General features: G+C 38.6%; 1 long non-coding RNA gene across 1 annotated transcript in view; it reads left to right on the forward strand.

The window, feature by feature from the left end:
* The first annotated feature begins 4,244 nt into the window (after positions 1-4,244).
* LOC116784780 overlaps positions 4,245-21,569 on the forward strand; it is a 32,475-nt gene continuing 15,150 nt past the window's right edge. Inside the window, exons 1-2 of the long non-coding RNA XR_004356241.1 lie at positions 4,245-4,333; positions 6,625-6,831. This is a non-coding gene — a long non-coding RNA (uncharacterized LOC116784780). The remainder of the gene's footprint in view (positions 4,334-6,624; positions 6,832-21,569) is intronic.

Consider the following 21,569-nt stretch of genomic DNA (forward strand, 5'->3'; position numbering starts at 1 on the left):
AAATTAACTAGTTGGACAATCTGTGTTCCCTAATACAATTGACCAGATTGCGCAGATTTAATCCAGATCTGGCATGGATGCGTGATCTCAACTCTGCGAAGTTAACTGGAGAATGTGATACGCGTGCTGGCTTTATTCTTTTAGGCTGGTTTACACTGGGTGCAGGACAGCAGAACATTTCTAGCCCAGTATAAACACAGAGCAGCACATACAGACAATACCTGATGTAACGTCAGGTTTACTAGGACAAATGTACCTATTTAGCATTGCTTGAATCAAGATGAAGTGGCAGAGTGATTTTCTACTGGTGGAATGCTCTGTGTTGTACATCCATGCAGTTTTGTACTTGATCCTATTTTCGGATGGTTTTAAAAACTGCTGCTTTCTTTCAACTTAATTTATCATTTCATGGTGCTACAGCACTCAAAAGTACAGAAAGCAGGTATTTGCTACACTATCTTTTTTCACTGAAGAAGTGTAAAAGAATTTCTGCTTTGTAATCAGCATAATGGGATTTGCCTATTAAAAGTCAGCCTACAGGCAAAGGGGTCCAGAACTCCTGTATTTTTTTACTTTTTTCTCGTATAGGTGCAACTAAGTCTCAGTTAATTTTAAAGAAACATGAAATGCTATTCCTTTACACTTGTGTTAATAAAGTTTCAGATATGCTCTGGATGTTTTCTTCTAGTAGTTGTAAGGCACAACGTACACAATTTTTTCTTCAAATGTGATTATTGATTTACAGGAAAGTTGACAGAATGTGAAACAAGGGCCTTTAATCAGGTTTCATTTCTAGTTTTTGGGAAAATTTTATTTGGCACTGTCCTATTTGTCTCCAACCTCTCAGTTCTTGACAGGTGACAGGTAAGATATAGTCCAGGCAGAAGAATACTATTACCTTCCATGTCTTTTCTGTACTGCTTTTATATGAAAGGAGAAAAATTCAGTATCTCAGGATGACAACTGCCCAATGCCTTGTGTAGGAGAACTTTTTATTTAGAATAATTCATTATGAACATATTGCAGCATCAAGACGCCTTTAATGGATAAATCTTTATAGAAATAGTCTCTGTCTCTTAACATTGTCATTACAATAAAAGCATTTTGTTATCATGTGTTTTCATGTTAATTCACTTTCTACTGTATTTCTCAGCTATACCATCATGAAGTCAGTGCAAGAAGTCTCCAGAGTGAATACTGAATAACATATAGGTGAATAAATATCTAGTTAAGTTGTTATAGTCTGTAGAAAAAGCTTTTTATGTGTCTTGAGAATGATTAATCTCTTTTACAAAATGTACTCTTGCATTGTCTGGACTAACCATCTAGAAACCTATCCATTTGTCCCTGGGGTACTGTATCAGGGGTTAATTATGCTAATACTTTTGGCCTGTGTTTGGCCCGGTCACCTGTGAAAGTTTTGCTCCTTCCCTACCAAGTTATGGGAAAACAAGCACTGATAAACGGGAAAGTTGTCCTTGAAGAGAGCTTCTTGTATAAACTGTTTTAATTGGTGTTCTGTGATTGGCTAATTGTCCTCCAAGGTCGCTTGAAGGAGAAATTGAGGAGGAGGAGGATGAAGCAATGCCTCCAGACTCAATTAAGAAAGACCCCCAAAGCATACTGCGTGTGCGTTAGGGGATTTCCAAAGTTCTCACACATGCGCAGAAGAGATGCACTCACATAACCGGGAGGTGGGACTGAGGGCCTCAGGTTGGGCGGTGATGGCCACTCCTGGGAGGTTGTGGTCACTCAGTTAATCGTATAAAAGCAGATAGTGCTTTCTTGGAGGGGAGCTAGCTTTACCTCAAGGACAATGTTGCCTTTTGGCAGGGACGCCTGCTAGTTTGTGAACTTACTGACTCTAAGGATGCAGCTTCTGCTATGGGTAATTATAGGCATGCTTGGTTGGTAAGACAACTTTATGGGCAACAGCTGGGTAACTGGGGAGGTTGTGCTGGAGGCTTATTTCTTTCCTCCTTCCTCCCTTTTGGGTTTGTTCATTTTGTTGGCCACCTCTTGGTAATAAATATTGGTTTTTGTTAAGCTTTTAGCAGTGTCATGGTTTCAAGTTTCAGTATGTCTCGAACCCTCCCTAATACAGGTACCTGGACCTGGACTTATATTTATACTGATGAACACAGATGAAATACTATTTATACAAGTTATCATCCAGCCCTGTAAAACATGTGACCCTTATAAACTCAAGATATCATGTGTTTGAGTTTAATGTATCTGAAATAATATCTGTGGTCTTGCATCCCAGGAAAATGATGTCTTTATAGCAAGAAACTACTGTGCATCCACTCCCTACCTTGTGGGATGATATATAGGCTATGTGGGAGTATTGGGGAGAGCTAGCAGTTGAAAAGGCCTTTGGGACAGGATTACAGGAGAGCAGGATGTCTGGCATGCCATACTGGTCCTGCATTCTGCAGGACTGCTGTCTGCTGCATTGTACTTTGGCACTATTTGGAAGAGCTCTAGCTCATCCATATGTTATACCTACTCTCCCAGCTTGACAGTAAGACAAAATTTTGGGCTAGTGGCCAAACCTGTGTCAAGGTCAGTGGGGTTAGTCAAGCCCTAGTCAATTTTCTAGTGTAGAGATTATCTGAGTGCCTAATCATAAGTCTAGAAAGAACTTCATGTCACAGCATTTGAGATGGATATTAGGGTCTGGTGCCTGATTTAAGAATGGCACTTATACCTTATATCAAAGCTCATGTGTTTGAAAGACTTTGAGACTCAATTCCCCAAAATTTTTGACTGGGCAGCTAATGTGTCATAGTACTCAATATGTGTGCTCTAGAAATCATATTTTTAGATATCATTTGGTATCTAAAACATTCCTTGGTAGTATGACTTCAGTCCATGAAAGCACTTTAATATAGGCAGCAAACATCAATAAATTGTAGCCTATCTTACAAGGCTTAGGTAAGTTGTCTTAGACTACCCTTAAACCTTATCTCTTCTGGTATTGCAAAGAATGTTTTTAGGAATGTTTTTCTTCTGATGTTTCCATTCACAGCAACTAAAGCACGTAACAATAGTTAGAGTTGTGTTGCAAGTGTCTGTCTTTTGTAGATGTGTGAATGAAAGAACAGAGAGTCTCAGAAAACTGAAGCTAGCTCTGCCCATTAAATTAATTGAATTTTTCAGATCTATAGCTTGCAGGGAGTTTGAATATCTTTTAATCCAATCTGCCCACCTCATCACATACAGATTTTGTAATTCAGTGGTACTGGGGGTGCCTACCCCCCAGTTTTTTTTTTTAATCCTCCATCACAGTGCAGCACTGGACAACAGTGGGATTGGCAATCTGCAGCCACTCAATCCATTTATATCCAGAGAGAGCTGGGATGATTCAGCTGTTTCATCTACAGAGGCTTAGTAAAATCTTCTTTCTCCTAACAAGCCTTTCCATTTGACACTTTCTCACCTATACACTAATGCTTTTGGGAGCTAGGTGTGAAACCAAGAGGAGAAATACACCTGTTTGCATAATGATTTTTTTAAAAGTTAATAGTGGGAAGTATTATGTAACATGACTTTTGCAAACAACTGGAAGTTTAGCTTGGCAAATGGCAGGCAGCCTCTGCACAATATTGTTCCCTGCATGTGGAAATTCCCAGCATGACTGATTCAAAAGTTTAACATAGCTGACACCTTGCTGCAAAAAAGTGGCTCAGACAAAGTGAAATTAAGTACCTAAAAAACTAGGTTCTCAGGCATGAATCTAACAATGCTAAGGAATTTAAGTTACTTGTTCAAAAAGGGGAGAATAAGAGAGAAGAAAACTTTTCTTTTCATGTTCCAAACACCTTCATTTCAGGAGAATGCTGTTTGATTCCGTTATACATCAAAGGATAGCTGTAACCAGTTTTGGAAGTGGGTTAACATGTGATAATTAAGTGACTTTAAATATTAATCATCCTATTTAAAAGTAACACTGGCGAAGAAAAGCATCCCTAATGAGAAGTAAAATTACATTATAAATATTATTCTGTAAAAATGGGACTTATTCAAGTGTTTCTTTGAAGCCAAATGAGAATCAATCCAGTGTCTGAGTACATTCGCAGGGTGCTATGAGGAAGCCGAATTCTTTTCATAATTGTTTGACAAACTTCTTCCAAAACACACAGTGCACAGACTTAAAATGCATTTCTCCTGTCGTGTGTCTGTGTTATGGGTGAATACCATATGGACTTTGGTCTGAGCTTTGCTCATCTGAAAAATGCTGGGAGAGGACTCAATGTTTCAGTTAACTGTTTCCTGTCAAGCAGGCAAAACATGTTCATCTTATGGAAGCAAAAATGACAGTTATTTTAAGGTAAACAAGCCTATGGTTGACATTTTGTTTCCTCAGGGTGTGGGATATTTTTGTTATTGTTATTCACAACTGAATAAAAAGGACAGATTAGGTATCACTACTGTTATCTTCAGCTTTTCTCAGGGAAATAAAGACAGGCTTTGAATAGGAAGTATTTACATAATTTGGAGGCTAAGATGAGCCTGAAGGCACTGATTAATTTAAAGATTTGTCCTATAGTAGCATATTGATGTGAATGGTGAAACAAGGCGGATGTGCCTAAATGACACAAGGTCAGACAGGGATGTGTTCTGAGAAGAGATTCTGGAAACTGATAAAACTGATAGAAAGCTTCTATAAAATTGCTCTCTTTCACAGTTTAATTTAACAGTGGTTAAGGAAAAAATGGGAACATTCATGTAGATTATATTGGATGGATGTGACTTTGTGCAGTGTTCCTCCCCCCTGCCATGAAGAGCAGTGACTGCAAACTTTCCCATAGGAAACTGACATCAGTAAAAATACATTGTTTGGTTAATATAGGAAATTCGTGAATTCTGCTTTTGAGTTTCTTTTAGTTTTTGGTGTTGTTTTTTTTTTTTTTTTCTGGGGTATAAGAGCATTGGTCTAATTGTGAAAATGTTGCCTGAGGCCAAATTCTGCTGTTCTTGTGCCAAAAGACATTTAATCAAATGAATGTTGAATTTAATTCTCTGTCTTTATTCAATTGTTTTTTGAGTTAAATATTCATTGCCTTCAACAAGAGTTTTGGTTGGTGAGAGCTGAATTAAACTAAGTAGAAACATCAGGACCCAGCTAAGACACTGACTTCTCCCACGTCCTTAGAGCTCAATATACTGGAGTTCATTAACTCTCATAAAATGTAATGCTAAAAGTTGATGTATCATTGAATAAGGGTAAAGAGAAAGTTACATAGATGCATTAGCATAATTGCTTTCATTTTCTACAACGCATAGTAAGAGGTTGTTTCCCTGTACAGCTTTTGAATATCCACTTGTGACTGAAAAACTGTGACAGTTTAAACTATTGGCAAGAATCTGTAAAACTCTTGGTGCTCTCAGAGTGTCTTGATGTGGGCAGGTGGTGAAAGAACATGAAACTGGCTAACTGTGATTCTCAGAGTTGTTCTTATTGTCTTGATGCAATTTGTAATTTAATTATTAAATATAATAATTTTCAGAAGGAAATCAGGAAAAAATTAAACAGGGTTGTGTTTTAAATTCGATAGGGAGTGAGTGAAATGGAAAAGAAATTCCACTACTGAGAATATTGATCTATATCTATACTGAAATTGACTTAGCATAAGAGTAGCTGTGGTAAAAAACCTGAGAAGCAGAATATGAGTATCAAACTGCTCTAAGTTTAGCGAAAGGCAGTTTCAAGACTATTCTCCTCTACTCCACATGCACATGTCCCAGCTGATCAAGTGGCAGCTGACACCAATGAAGTCTGCTCCTGTCCCTACAAGCCACTTGTAGAAGTGTCAGGACACCCATGAAAGCATTGGCAGCAAGAAATATTTCAAGAAATATTTCCTTACATGTGGAAATGCTTCATTGGCTTGCAGAATTAGTTCCCCGTATTATGACCCTGTTACATCTTAGTTCTGATTAAGGGTAATGCGAAGTCTGAGTTTCCTAAAGAGAACACTGTGAGAAGAAATAGGGCCCCTTTGCCAATTTTTCTGCTGGTCTATATGCCATTTGTTGATACCTGTGTATGCACTATTTACATGAACAGAAAAGTGTTGTTTCTTTAAATTAAAAAAGTAATCTGAATAGCTTTCCACTCCAGTTGAAAAGCTCTCAGAGATCTGGTCTCTTTCGAAAAACAGATCATTAAATCTACATCATTTGTATGAGTATTTGGCTCTGCTCCATGAATGGATTCTAATAATGAAATAAGACTTTTGTTCTTTGTGCTTTTCTCATTGTGATTTTGAGTATCTTTTCTGCTTGCTTTGTTTGAGACTTTTAGCAGATAGAGACCAGGAAAATAAGATTGTATATTGATCTAAGCAGATTCACTCCTAAACAAACTATTCCTCAAAGATTTCCAGAAGGCACCAGCAGCTCTTTAAGAAGTAACAGCCTACAAAAATGTTATTTTTCACAGTTAAGCAGACTTTGGTCTAAAGCTGTGCAAACAAGCCTCTGAATCCTTCTCGCTTCCAGGGACTGTTTTTGGGTGTGTGCTAATCTATAAATCAAAAGGATTTGAAACAATGTAAGAGAAAATGTTTAAAGAAAATAAATACAAAAGGAAACATTTTTCTCTTTTCCCTCCTGCAGATCAGGGTACCTTCCAAAGAAGCCAAAGGCATTACAGGGATGCAAAACTTGAGGATTGTTGAGTTGATTCAGGACTGTCTGGTCCAAATCCCACCAAATTAGTGGCAAGTTTGACCTTGACTACAGTGAATTTTAGATGAGATCCCACACTCTGATTTTGGGTGTCAGGTTGGCTACCACATCACAGTCCACTTCAGTTTGAAACAGGTAAGAATAAACTGGAAAAAAAGGAAGTTAAAAATAAAAAAAGGCACTGGATCTATGTTGAGCCTGCCAGGCTGTTTTATAAATAATATGTGACTCTTTATGAAACCATATGGTAACATGGGCAGTGTATAAAGAGCCCAAATGGCTTAAAGACTTGGAGTAGCATTAATGTGAGAGGCCCTAAAGCAATGGAACAATTATTAATGCCTTGCCAGTATGCAAAATAATATATCGACAGATGTTGTAAACCAGGCAGCTTGTACTGGGGTCTTACTCTGTTGCTGATGTCAGGGGCAAAACTCCTGGAGACCTCAATGGTTAGAGGACTCAGGTGGTGATGAAGTGAATTCATTTGTTCTGATGAGTACAGAGCTAACTGAATAGTCTCATTACCTGATATTGACTGACAGCATCCCCCCTATGTATTCCTGATGGTTGACAGCAGTATGCAGTAATAACAGTACTGCCCACCTAGGCAACCTGAACATGAGACTGCAACTGGAGGCAAAATCTGTGCATTAGTTAGTAAATTGAAGTTTTTTACCTGCCAGGAGCCAATTAGATGGAAAAATAAATAAATATGTAACTTGCTCTCACTGTCCTTTTTAAATCAAATGAAGCTGACCATGTTGAAAAAAAAAATAAACAAAAACCAAGACCAACCAAACAAAAATTCAGTAGTCATTTAAGCAGCTATAGTTTTATTGTTTATAAACAATAAAAATAAAAGAAGAGATAAATGATAAGGCTGGATTGGGTAGTGTTAATTGCTGATTCTAGGTGTGGTTTTGTTTTTTTTTTTTAATTCATGCATGTACTAACACTCATAGTATTATCCAAAAGGAATATTAGAATATTAGTCCATTATCAGCAGTTAATCATTGACTAGACTGCCAAAGAGGAAAATTACCTCTCTGAAAAATTGGCTCAAGCTTATCCTTTGCATTCAAGTCAATGACAGTGTTGTTCACTGAAAAGCAAGTCCAATGCAGCCATCCAGTATCTGTGAGAATGGATTTTGTCCCTAAGGCTTTCCTTTGTAACTTTTTGATTAGTATTCATTTTGAAGAGCATAAACAGTGGATAACTTTGATGAGTGCTAAAAAGTCCAGTCAGTATCAGGGCTTCAATATGTATTTGTGTGTGTGTGTGTTCATGTATGTACGTGCGCATCTGTGTGTGTGCATGTGCTACTACCAGGTAGTGCTTTGGTCTGCAGTTTGTTCTCTGGTCCTGATCACTGTCTGCCTGCATTGCAGAAATCTTACTCATTCTTGAGCTCCCATTTAGAGTCAATCAGCTACATCTCTTCTAAAGCAACCTGCTAGGTGCGGTTCTGGGGGAATCTCCAGGGACCGCTAACGAATAAGCACTGTGACTAAGTCTGCACAGTCTTGCACTTGCACTGTGTTTCAGGAAACTTTACACTCTTGGTCATTTCCAGTGCATACAGGGCATGTAGGGCTCAACAATATAAAATCATAATGCTCATATGCTCCATCACAGTCCTCACACTGTTTCAGACCCTTTGAACTGAATAAAATACAGAGAAAATAATAACTGTCTAATGGCCCAGGAGAGACCTAGGGCCAAGTACTATGGAATACGAATACAACCAGTGGCCTTCACCTTTGACTGAAAGAACACTTGGGTAAATATTTACCTACTCCAAGTATATGTCAGACATGGCTAAAAGGAATCTGTGTATGAAAGATGATACTTAACATGATCAAGTCTATGGCATATTTTTCAGGGCTACCTGATTATAGCAACTGATGCAAGCAGTCAGAAGAGTAACAGACTGTGAGGTTCAGTAGACCTCAATCTTTTGGAAATTCCATATGGTAATTTCCCATTCACTAAGAAAAAGGTGCCAGGTCACTACTAGTTGAGATTGGGGCATAAGTACGATATGCTATCACCATTTCAAAAACTATGTCTGTCTGACAATTTCTATTTTAGTCTCCAAACTACAAGTGTAATTCAGTGAACAGTGAAAACACAGGAAAGACATTTAATTTGGTTTTTATGTATGAGAAAAAAAAACCCTTTTGGAATGATGCTTGGGGTCAAAGAGGTCATATGTTTTGTCCATCAGACCTCCTTAGAGGTCTCTTCTCCTGTAATATCTTTATCCTGCTGGGTGGGTTATTTTTGGAGTCATATTTCAGTCTGATATAATTTTAAGGCAGGCTAGGAAAGACAGAAATGTCCTGCTTCATTGGGACATTTCCATAGGGAGATGTCTGTAGTCCTGTCAAAATAAGATGCTCTCGTAAGTCCCATTCTGCAAGCAAGAACATGTGCTTATCCTATCCTGAACAGCAAAGATGATCAACTTATTTGCTAGTATTTGTTACTCTTACATCACTGCATTGCAATTCCAATAAATGTTCCCTCATCTTTGTCTCACATCTTATTGTTTACATCAGTTTTTTTGTGCAGGAGAGCGTGGGTTTTTTTGTTGGGACTACAGACATGCCCTGATGAAAATGTCCCTATATAATAATTTGACTAGATGATCTTAAAGATCTTTTCCAACTGAAATGATTCTTTGATTCCAACAGTTGTAAAGAAACTGTATTTGAGGTATTTTATCAAGTCATTGATAAGCACAAAGGACCTTGTTTTCTGGAACTGTTGCAGTGAGGCACCTCTAGTCACTGAAAAAGTGATTCCACAAGGTAAGGAAATCATCTCAGACCTTTAATGTGATGGGGGATTTTTGTAAGGGACTTTTAGGAGCCCCTGAGGGTCTTTTCCACCACATCAATGATGCAGTTTAGCTGCACCTGCAGCCCATTAAGATTGCTCTCTCTATTCTGGATAGCAGGCCACCAAGTTTAAATCTGATCAAGAATGCTAACCACTGTAGAGCTCGATACATTTTAAAAACTGAGTAGAAATCAGTTTTTTGTGATATGTAATGAAGAGTAAGGAGGAAGCTAAAAAATAGGCATGAAGAGTGTTCACCAGAGAGGCATATTCTTAAAAAAATCAAATGCTGATGAATTCTTTTTCTGGATTTTAGTATGTCGTTTCATGACACACTTTCCCTGTTGGTAGATTTACATAATGAAAAGATGAACAAATCAAGAAGTTTTAGTCTGAAATACATATCTTTTTCAGAGCAGAGAAGCTAACCCGGTGACTTCTCTTGAGCTGTTAAAGCTAAATCTTGTATCTTCAAAAGTTGTTTACGTGCTTCATATCTACAAGCCAGAAAGCATAACCCACAAAGCCGGACTTGTCCCCATGACCCACTGACTTTTTGACATCTTGAGGTCATGCATCCAAAGCATGCACAAGCAGGAAACGCAAGGCTTCTTCCAACCACATCCTGGTGTGTCTGTAGTGTAAATTAGAGCTGTGAGAGCTCTGGGAAAATTCATCTGGCAGTCATGCTATGTTTCTTTTCCTTTTTCTTATAAACTGTGCTGAAGAGTTTGAGCTTAGTCTTAGTGTAATTAAAATTAATGAGAATTAAATGTAAAGGTAAAAACAGAGATCACCCATCAGTTATTGGTGGTAGGGATGGAAAACATGTATATTAAGACGTTCCATGTAATAGGAACCTTCTGCACCTCAAGACTGATGTAAAAGATAAAAGATACAAGAGCAAGATATGAGAGGGAACATTTACTAGAATTGTAATGCAGTGATGTAAGAATTACACACCATAGCCAATCGACCGATCATCTTCATTGTTTGTGGAAAAGAACTTATGAGAGTGTTTTCTTTTCTTTCTTTTTTTTTTTTTTTTTTTTGACAGGACTACAGACATCTCAATTTCCTGTCCAAAAAGAAACCATCTTCTCTTTTTTTATTTATCTAGCAATTTACTTACCAAGCAACCAAGCAACTGCATTAATTTCTGCCAGTCACATCCCTGTCATGTCAGCCAAAGCTGCAAGGAATTACTCAGAAGCCACTGATCCCTGCTGAGAACCTACTATTGAAGTGTCTCAGATTGCTCTTAAAAATAATCATCTTTTATTAGGCCTATGTGAGCAAGAAGCAAACAAGAAAAATGAGACCTAAAGAAAAGTTCAGAAAGTGTAAAGGCATTCTATTAGCATAGTCAGTTAACATTCAAAGAAAGTAAATTTTCTTATCCTGTGTGATTCTTATCCCTGGTCCAGCTTAAAAATGGACCTGAAGTTTCAAGGTGCTTAGCTGAAGATTAGGCCACTGAACATGGTGCTGCATGGGTGGGTATCAAATAAATAACATTGAAGGACAGGGGCAGTATGATATTTTAAAAAGGGAAATTGCTGAGATCCATTCCCATATGAATGAAACAAAATCAGATAGGACCATATTTCCTGCACTGGCATCATTGATATGTGACAACAAAAATATCCGATGGATATGTACAGAATTCTTCTCAAAGTGTACAGTATATCCAGTTGCCTCTCTCCCCTAAACTGCAATCATTGATAAATAAATTGCTCTTTTCTGAATGGCATAAACGAGGCATTGTTGGTACAACTGAGATACAAATTAAATGGATTGGAAAAAGAGTTACCTCGCTTGCATCAAACAGGAAAGGAATTAATATACAGGGGCTGTAAGTTCAAATATTCACCCAAGAAAGAACTTGGGAAAAAGAACTTATGCAACAGCACTTTTAGTTTTGTATACAAAGCAAGAGCAGGTGCAAGTCCAGCTTGACAAATACAGTGAAAAATCAGCATGTTTGCATATTCTAAGTACTGCAGTACCCAAGCACCCAACTGTTCAGGTCTTGAAGATCTCAGTTGGATAGATCGTCACATTTGTGATCTGTTGATGTGGAATGAAGGCAGTCAGCAACATACAGGACTAATACTAACATTCAATGAATTGAGAGGTCTCCAACTGACAAGAGTAAGATGTCAAACTGAACAGAAAGAAGTGAGACACAGAGAACAAAAATTCAGTAGTAATGGACAAGTCTGACTCATGGGATCAGAAAAATAAAGATCTTCTCAGCCTTAGTACGTCCCATTGCAGCCAACCCGTTCATATGGCACTTCTTTTGAACCATATGGTAGTACAGCAAATGTTACTGGAATCCACTTACCTCTTTCTGACTACTTAGAATGAAGGACTGCCATGTATAATGTCATGTTGCAAACTGACATTCTGAGTTCATTGTCTGATTTGATGCAATACATAAAAGTTCCGTCAGCTGGACATCAGTAATGTCATAACTAGGCCAAGGTGTTGCTTTATGACTTAGCTTTGTTTTATTTTTCGAAAGGTTGGTGGGAGAAGTCTGACTGATGTTATTCAAGATGTGCTGCAAACACTGCTAATTTTAACATAAAAATTCTAAAATGCAGGTCCTTCTGGATGTTATTTGCCTTGTTGTTACCTTTATTTGGACATTTTTCTTTGACCATCCTTATATCCTTTCATGTAAGTAGGAAGTAAAAATTCTATAACTTTAAATTGTAGATGTCTGGTATAGCTGCATTCAGTGGGTTTATATAGTAGATGAATGGGTGACTGAATGTGATCTGAGCCAGAAGCCCTCATGCACAAACCTCCCAGAGCAAGACAGCAATTGTGTCAGTGACAGTACAGAAAAGCCCTTTCCCTTGCTATGTCTTAGGCACAAGTTTAACACGACAGTACCTGCAGATTATGGCATTCAAGAAATTTGGAGGCAATAAAGTGGTCACAAAAATAGACAGACATTTAAAGACTTCTGAATAGGATTTCTGTTCCTTCTTGACAGATAAATTAAAGTAACTTTGTAACAAGGCAGAAAGCCTTTGCCTGACTAAAGTTTATCATCGTAAGGAAGTTTTGCTAGTGACAAATATATGAATAATGCGAAAGGCTTTGTTAGGTGAGTTGTTTGATCTGTAGAGGGTGTAAAGGGTACATCGAACTAATAATTCAACTCTCCAGTGGTGACTGGTTTTGTTTTTGTTTTTGTGTTAGAGAATAAGTCAGGAAGCGAATTCTTTCATAGAACATTTGAACCGGTATCAGTCACTGTTTGGCTGGAGGGTGTTTTTCACAAAAGGCAGTGCTATGAGGTGCATTTTTTTCCTACTCACTGTAAGCAGATGAGTCTGAGACTTTTTAAAATGACACTGAAGAGACATAAACATCAAGCATCATGGTGCCAAATGCCAGGAAATAAGAATTGGAGACTGACTGCTTGTAAAACTAAACAAATGTTTCCATTAGCAAAACAGGCAAAACAGTTTAATATGCAAAACATGATGCATATGAACATGTGATGGTTTACTAGAGTTCTCCTCAAATCAGTCCTCTGAATTTGCTTGCAATTTTGGAAGTCAGGTCACATGTCTTCTCGGTAGATAGTGTGTGAGTATCTTAGCAATGATTGCACTTGCTGTAACATAGCACGTGTGAAAGAGGATTTTTATCAGCCTCAAATCAGTAACTCCTGTGGGTGGAACCATTATAAAAATGAGTCATTTAACACTTTGCATCATTACTGCATATCCAGCTTCATTGTCCAGTCATTTTCTCTACTACAATCCACAGTTATTGTTGATTTGTGTGGAAACTGTGCTTCCGGTTGTTGAACATGTTGATTATGTGTACATTTAAGTCTTCCATAGCATGCTGCAAAATGCTTAGCCCTTCAGCTGTTACAACTGTTTGCAGACCTGCCTTATGATCCTAATTGTTGGAGTGAGCCAGGTCAGAAATAAACCTCCTCCACAAATGATTATTGATTTCAGGCCAGAGCAAAATATATCAAAACTCCTTACACTAGCCATTTTACTGTTTTTTGTTGGATCAGCTGATTTGCTTTAATACTTTTTGCTGTTACAGTTGAACACTTATAACTGGTGCCACTGTTTTCTGTCTCAAATATAATTATGTGACTAAAAAAAAAAAAAGGATTGATATTTCTTTTTGTGTCTTCCTGCAGCTCATTTAGCTTGCATTTTTCTTCGCGTGCCTTTCCCTTTTTCTTTGAAAGTAGAGTTCTTCTTTGTACTCCTGTATTGGCAGTTCGCTCCAGATTCAATGCCAAAAGTGTGTGTGATGTGTTTAAGGATGTATACGACCAATTCTTCCTTTTTCTTGCTTCACATACTGTCAGAGAAGGCAACCCTTCTAGTTAGGGACATAGGAGTAATGCTTACCAGTCTGTACCCTTGTACATGCCAGTCTTCCTCCAGCAGCTCAACCCACCTACTGGTATGAGAAGGCTCAATGGAATTGTTCTCAATGCTAGTAGACCTGCTCACCTTGCTGAAAAATCTGTTGTTCTCCAAAGGGGTTGTTGAGGTTCTCAAATTTGGTTTGATCTTCCTTTGTCAGACCAAAGCTAAGATAACAAAGCAAAAGTCCAACAAAAGGGCTAGTTGAGACCTGTACCAATTACCTACAAAGGAAAGATGCTGTTTGATCTACTGTTTTCATCTTGGGAAGCACCACTGTGAATGGAGTATCCTAAGAAAGAAGAGCAGAGCTGTTTTTCTCCAGTTCAAAAAGGACATGAAGGAAAAGGATGGGAGACTATACTTTACAGAAGGCCAGCTAGTGCACCTGACATCAGGAGACAAACTTTGCAAAAGGTATCAGCATCAAGAGGAACTAGTTCTCTTTATTTTATCAAATTAAAAGAATTTTGTAAAAATCCTAACTCTTGGATCCATGTGATTACAGATGCCTTTGTACACTTATTCTGGTCTTGAACAAGTCTGAGACTCAAAATCTGCACCATTTAAATGCTACGACCCTGGAACTGATGCCCCCTTCATCATCTCTGAAATCCTTAGAAGAAGGAAGTGATCTTTTGGAGATGGACCTGGGGGTCCTGGTGGAAAATAAGCTGGACAAGAAAGGTGAACTTGCCCCTCTACTCAGCCCTAGTGAGGCCACATCTGGAGTGCTGTGTCCAGGTCTGGGCTCCACAGTACAACAGAGACATGGAGCTCCTGGAGTGGGTCCAGCGGAGGGTAATAAAGACAAATAAGGGACTAGAGCATCTCACTTATGACAAAAGGAAGAGAGAGTTGGGCCTGCTCAGGCTTGAGAAGAGGTGACTGAGAGGAGACCTCACCAATGTATAAAAGTAACCGAAGGGAGGGTGCCAAAAGGATGGAGCCAGGCTCTTCTTGGTGTCGCCCAGCAATAGGACAAGAGGCAGTGCGTAGAAACTGATGCACAGGAAGTTCCACCTGAATATGATGAAGAACTTCTTTCCTGTGCAGGTGACCATCCACTGGAACAGATTACCCACAGAAGTCATGAAATCTCCCTCACTGGAGATATTCAAGAACTGCCTGAATACAATTCTGTGCAATGTGCTCTGGGATGACCCTGCTTGAGCAGGAAGGTTGGGACAGGTGATCCACTGCGGTCCCTTTCAACCTGACCTGTTCTGTGACTCTGTGATTCTCTTTCCAGTGAAATTTCTCTCTCTCCCACCTCATGCACCCCCTAGACACACTGCTGGTCACACAGAAATACATCTCTTAAGGAATAACCTCCTCCTCCACAACTGAGAGAAGATGGCTCCAGCTACAGTATACCATACCTCTTCAAGGTTTGCACTTGAACAGAAAAAGATAATGGTCCGGCAGGATCCTGGCACAGAGGTGTGAGGAGCAGTGAACTGTCCCAGCAGGAGAAAAGGGAACTCCTGAGCTGTGTACCTGCACTCAGCTCTGGGCCAGATTCACGGTGGGGCTATTCCCGAGAGGAGAATTTCAACCTGCATCAGAAACAAAGGATTTCAATTTCCTTTTAGGTAATCCTGCCCTTAATGACTATGGATGTGACCCTTTTATGGAGAAAAAAGTTTTGGCAACACCAGGATGTTGAGCTGAGTTTTCAAGGTGATTCAACTGAATTATTTTTCTGAAAATAAATTAAAAAAAAAAAACAAAACAAAACCAAAAAAACCCCAACCACCAAACCCCAACCACCCGCCAAAAAAGCCCCCAAAACAAAACAAAAGACAAAAAAATTTGAAAGTAGATAAGATTCTGGTCTTTTGAAGTTAATTTTGAAATTACTTATAAATATATTTACAGAGTTTGAAAAAGAATGCCCAATAGATGGAAGAGTCTTCTTTAACTTGAAGCTAGTAATTTTTTTTTAATTTGGTTAATATTTTCTCTAAGTGAATATTCTCGGGCCAAAACAATATGTTTCAGTATTTGGACCCATAATCAAAAATCAGTTTTTTATGCTTTTCCACTGTTAATTTCACAAGTCTGACTGGTATGATATTTTGAGCTCATAACATTACCAAGTGGGACATTATTGCAGTAGTATATATTATCTCCCAGACCATTCCTTCATTTTCTAGTATCCCCTCTTCCCCCATGACCCTTTTGCACTTTCTTGGCCACCTCCCAAAATAATTCTCTTCTGTTTTCTTTTTTGCTGACAGTTTCCATTTAAAAGACCTTGGTTTCTGCCCCTTTGTATTCATTACAGAATATAAATCAGGAGATCTCTGATTAGCTTACTTCCTTGTTTTTTTTTAGCCAGGATGATGTCAGTACAGCTTAAGCAATGAAGTTTATTGGTTACACTGTGGGCTCTCTGCTAGCCAAGTCAAGAGAAACTCGATGTTCAAAAGAGCGTGGAAGCTTGATGTAAACAACTATAATTTATATTGCTTAGAATCGTGGTGAGAAAGAAAATTTGAATGCTAGATGTGAAAGTGTTTTGTGATCAGGCATGGGTCTAGCCCAAAGGAAGAAGTAAAACTTAGTTAAAATGTCACAGTTCCCCTTTTGTTCTGCGGGAACCAACCTCTGGTGTACTTAGTGACTCATTTTTTGAAAGGTGTGTTTGGCAATACTGTCAGAACTATTACTTAAAACATTGACATAGAAAGGTTCACTCTCCTTTCTAATAAAACAACTTATTTGAGATTCACAAGACTCAGAAACCCCAACGAGGATTTAATGTTGCCACAAAGACTGGTTCTTTGTTTCCACATCACAGTGGAGTGCTTGGAGGTATTCAGGTTCCTAAAAAAAATGAGAAGACAGTTTGAGAGTAGTCTCAATGCTTTTTCTTATCCATGTTACATAGTTTGCTTTATGCAGCAGATATATTTAACATTAGCCAAAACAGCAATAGTATTTAATGACAAGGCTAACCTTTATCATCTGACAAGTCCAATTCACTGTTTCGAGTCAAAATCACATTTCATTAGGAAAAGTCACGTCTAGTCATACCCCTACTGCTCTGTTTATTTATTGAGAAAGCATGTTCTCACCTTATTTCTCAGACAATTCTGATCTGTTTACTTTAAAATTAAGTACTCTCACAAAGAACCAACATAGGCTGCATTTCCTCAAATGCAAAATAAAATTTCTTTCCTCTCAGGTCAGTGCTAACTACTGATTCTCAAAATCTGGTTTAAATCAGTGAATCAGCCTTGCTTGCATCATTTCAGGGTCTCACCCAAGGCCCTGGGAAAGGCAGGTTCTCTTTGTGAGGATTTTCTTCAAATCCTCTGCCAGCTCCTCATGCTGAGGGAGGGCTGGTTTTTGCAGGGTTGGGGGCCAGATGGTCATGGTACCTGAGGTGGGCCTCTGTCAAACCCACCAGCTGGGGACCTCTGTGCACTAGTGGAGTCTCCTCTACTGTCCAGTTGCAGTGGGCAGGAAGAACAGCTGTGAGCAGTCTTCCCTTTGCAAAAAAGTTACTGTGGCCCCATACCCATTTCCTGGTAAAAAAATACTAAATTGCGCAGACAGACAAATAAACCAAAACAAATGTGTGACAATGAATTACAGCAAATCTCTTCTGACATAAGACAGTTTACTTAACTCACCTTGGAATGATGAGGTGTTGTGGTGAGCTTTCACACCTGCATTCAGAAAGAACCTCAAGCGCCCTTGTCAGCCTGTGCTCTGCTCAGAGTTTTTACACTAAATGTGTTAGGGTCTGAAGGCTACCTGCTCATGACTGGAGACCTTGAAAGCTTCATTTAATCTCTAAATGGCTGATATTATGTGAACATTTTAGCAAAGATGCAAGAATAAAATAATATTTAGTGGTCTTTCACTTTGCTGGTAGTTTTTAGAACCCTTGCCACTTGAATCACAATAAAAAGTCATATTATACTATTTTTTTCCTGCTTGAATAAGGAAAAATTGAAAGCTAATGCTTTTTTCCTGTCTGAAAACCATCATTCCGGTTTGAGATATAAATGTGAAAATTTCTGAGAGTGGCTTACTTTTCTGGGCTATGACACCTCTAGAAATGAAGTTTAATGTAACTGATGTCTGACCAAATTTCTTCAAAGTTTAGAAGAAAGTTTGGGGTTATAGGAATCTCTTCATGATCCAGCTCAGAGAACCATCAAGTATTTTCTTTTGGTTTACGAGCACAAGAAATTAGAAGATTTCTTTTACCAGGACTAATTGCATAATCTGTATTGAATGGCTTCTCATTTTTGAATCTCAAGTGGGCAGAACTTGGTTTGCAGAATGCAGAAGTTTCCTTTGGCTTTTATTTTGTAAAAGCACATTTAGAATAATTGATCCATTTAATAAAGTAATTTTTTTTTGTTACCTGTAGACAAAATTAATGTTGAGGTCACTATTACAAATAGAAAAAGATTAAATTTAGATAGATATGCATGGTTATGCATAGATACACATTGTTTGAAAATAAACATTCAAATATTGTTTTTTTGTTCTTCACCCTTACACATATAGTTGAAATACTACAAGTCTTTAATTCTTAGCACACAGAAGATAGAACATAGGATGTGAACTAAATCTCAATTTACAGTAAGGATACGGAAAATATTTCTTATCAGGAAACCAAGAATGTTAAAACAGAAGCAGTCCGGCCAAAAGAAAGAGAAACCAGCTCTTACTCAAGCTCTGAATTTTAAAGCAAGTCTGCATAAGTGTCCAAGATCAGGTTGGATGGGTCATTGAGAAACTTAGTCTAGTGCAAGGTGTCCTCGCTCATGGTAGGAGGGTTAGAACTGAATGGTCTTTAAGGTCCTTTCCAACCCAAACCATTTTATGGTACTATAATAATCACACAAAAATGAATCATAGTATCGTTGGAGAAGACCTCTTAGATCATCTAATCCAACTGTTAGTGTAGCACCTTACGCATTCTGTGTGGTTATTTCTGACTACGATGCATTACAGGTCAGGACAATTTCACTTTTCTGAGCTTTCATACAAACTCCTCAGCTAAAGAGTGCAACTGAGAGTTTGGGGTGTGAAAGGCTGAGGGGTTTCTTAATTGGAGGACACCAGCTCCTCCAAGCTACTGGTTTGAATTGACCTTAATTTGGTATGGAAACGGAAATCACTAACATACTGTACCAAACCTATCACCTGTGGGAATACCTACATGACTGCTGGCTGGGTGGGCAGTCTGAATTGCTCCTTGCAGCTAGGGATCTGATCAATCCCTGCAGGGCAAGGGCAGGGCATGCAGGCAGGCCAGAGGAGGGTAAACATACTCTACCTCTGCTTCTGATGGAAACCTATTCAGCAAACTTCCTCTTCCTCTGACACCAGGCTGACACCTCCTCTGACCATATGGACTTGCATGTCAAGAACTGTGTGGTTCTGGACATGTAAACAAACACAAGGGCTCTTAAAGCCCACAGTTTATAGGTTAGTCTGTTGAAAATATGCTTGTTGGAGATTAAAGGCTTAAACTGCCTATGTTGCCAGAAAAGTTATCTGTGAATTTTCTAAATTAAACATAAATTCACCTCACTGTAAATACTGTGATCAATTACGTTAAATTCTGTAAATAACTTTTCTATAAACAAATGTTTCATAAGTGAGATTAGAGGTCATCACTTCTGATACGTAGGGATAGATCATTAGTTCTGATAAAATTAAAAGTTTTGTTCTCTCTAGCTAAATTTTAAAGTGAGCACTTGTGCAAACTGAAACAGCTCTTCTTCAGTGATACTTGAATTTTCTCAATCACTAAGATTTCTCCAAATTTCAATATACCATTGTTATCTTAAATGATGAGAAGAAAATTAGAAGGAGAACATGATACCACATCAATAAATCAAAAAACATACTATGAAAATGAATGACAAACAGGAGTGAGACTTTTCTTTCTTCTTTCATCTAAAATTTCTTTCCTAAAGGAAATAGAAAAATGGCTGCTGAAAAATGTCATAACAATATTTATTACATATCATCATATCAACTGGAAAGTCTTACCAAAACCAGGGTTTCCTGTCTCAAAGATCTTAAATCTGAAGTAAAACTCACACAGTAGAAATTACTATCTAGTACAGCAGTGGTCAAAATACTAAATAATCTTTGACTTCCAGTTAAAAGTTAGAAAGTCACTAAAAATATTAAACAGGAGGGTTAAATTCTCTTGTTAACTGTGCAGTTTAGAGAAATTATTGAGCCACTGATTCTTAAATGAAAAGGTACAATTTCTGCATTAGGTTGCTCAGACTGGCACTTAAGGATGCATACGTTACTTACAATCCTGAATTACAACATGAGCATCATGTCTGAAAGATTATTGTCTCAGATAAAGTAAAGATTATAAGGATTTTCTTTTCTTTTTAACCATTTAAAACCATTGAATTATTTTAGTTCTAACAGAAATGAGTGTGCCTAAATGCTTAGGCTATGCTGTTTTCTGATCCATATTATGATTCTCAAGTTCCAACTCCTCTGCCATGGACAGGGACACCTTTCACTAGACCAGATTGCTCAGAGGTCCATCCAGGCTGACCTTGAACACTGTCAGGGATGGGCCATTCACAACTTCTCTGGACAGTCTGTTCCAGTGTCTCAACACCCTCACAGCAAAGAACTTTCTCCTAATATTTAATCTAAACCTACTGTCTTTTAGTTTGAATCCATTCCCTGCCATTCTGTCACTGTATGGTCTTGTAAACGTCCCTTTCTGTCCCACCTCTTTTCAAGGCTGAATAAGCCCAGTTCTCAGCTTTTCCTTGTAAGAGAGGTGCTCAATCCCTCTAATCATTTTAGTGAAGCTGCTCTGGACTCACTCCAACACGCTAATATTCCTTGTGTGCTGAGGTCCCCAGAAGTGAACACAGTAGCCCAGGTGGGTTCTCACCAGAGCAGAGTAGAGGGTCAGAATCCCCTCCCTTGACCTGTTGACCTTGCTGCTTTTGGTGCAGTCCAGAATACAACTGGCTTTCTGGTCTACAAGTGCATATTGTTGACTCATGTCCATCACCGCCAAGTCCTTCTCGGCAGGACTGCTCTTGATCTGTTCACCCTGCAGCCTGTACTGATATTGGGGGTTGCCCTGACCCAGGTGCAGGACCTTGCACTTGGTCTTGTTAAACCTCATGAGATTCCCATGGGCACACTTCTCTAGCTTTTCCAAGTCTCTCTCGATGGCATTGCAATCCTTCAGATTGCACTCAATCTCTTTGTCAATGTCATTAATGAAGATAATTAAATAACACTGGTCCCAGTATGGACCCCTGAGAGACACCACTTGTACCTGATGTCCTTTGGGACTCTGAGTTGTTGACTGCTACTCTCTGGATGTGGCCATCCAACCACTTTCTTACCCATCTAACAGTCCAATCATCAAATCCATCTCTTTCCAAATTGTAGAGAAGGATGTTGTGAGATACTGTGTCAAAGGCTTTACAGAAGTCCATATAAATGGCATCTGTAACTCCTGTCCACTGATGTAGTCACCTCACCATAGAAACCCACTTGGTTGATAATCAGGTCTTGTCCTTGGTAAAGCCACGCTGGCTGTCCCAGCTCACCTCTCTGTCCTTC

This window comes from Chiroxiphia lanceolata, chromosome 3 (genome assembly GCF_009829145.1).
Source record: "Chiroxiphia lanceolata isolate bChiLan1 chromosome 3, bChiLan1.pri, whole genome shotgun sequence".
Taxonomy (NCBI): domain Eukaryota; kingdom Metazoa; phylum Chordata; class Aves; order Passeriformes; family Pipridae; genus Chiroxiphia; species Chiroxiphia lanceolata.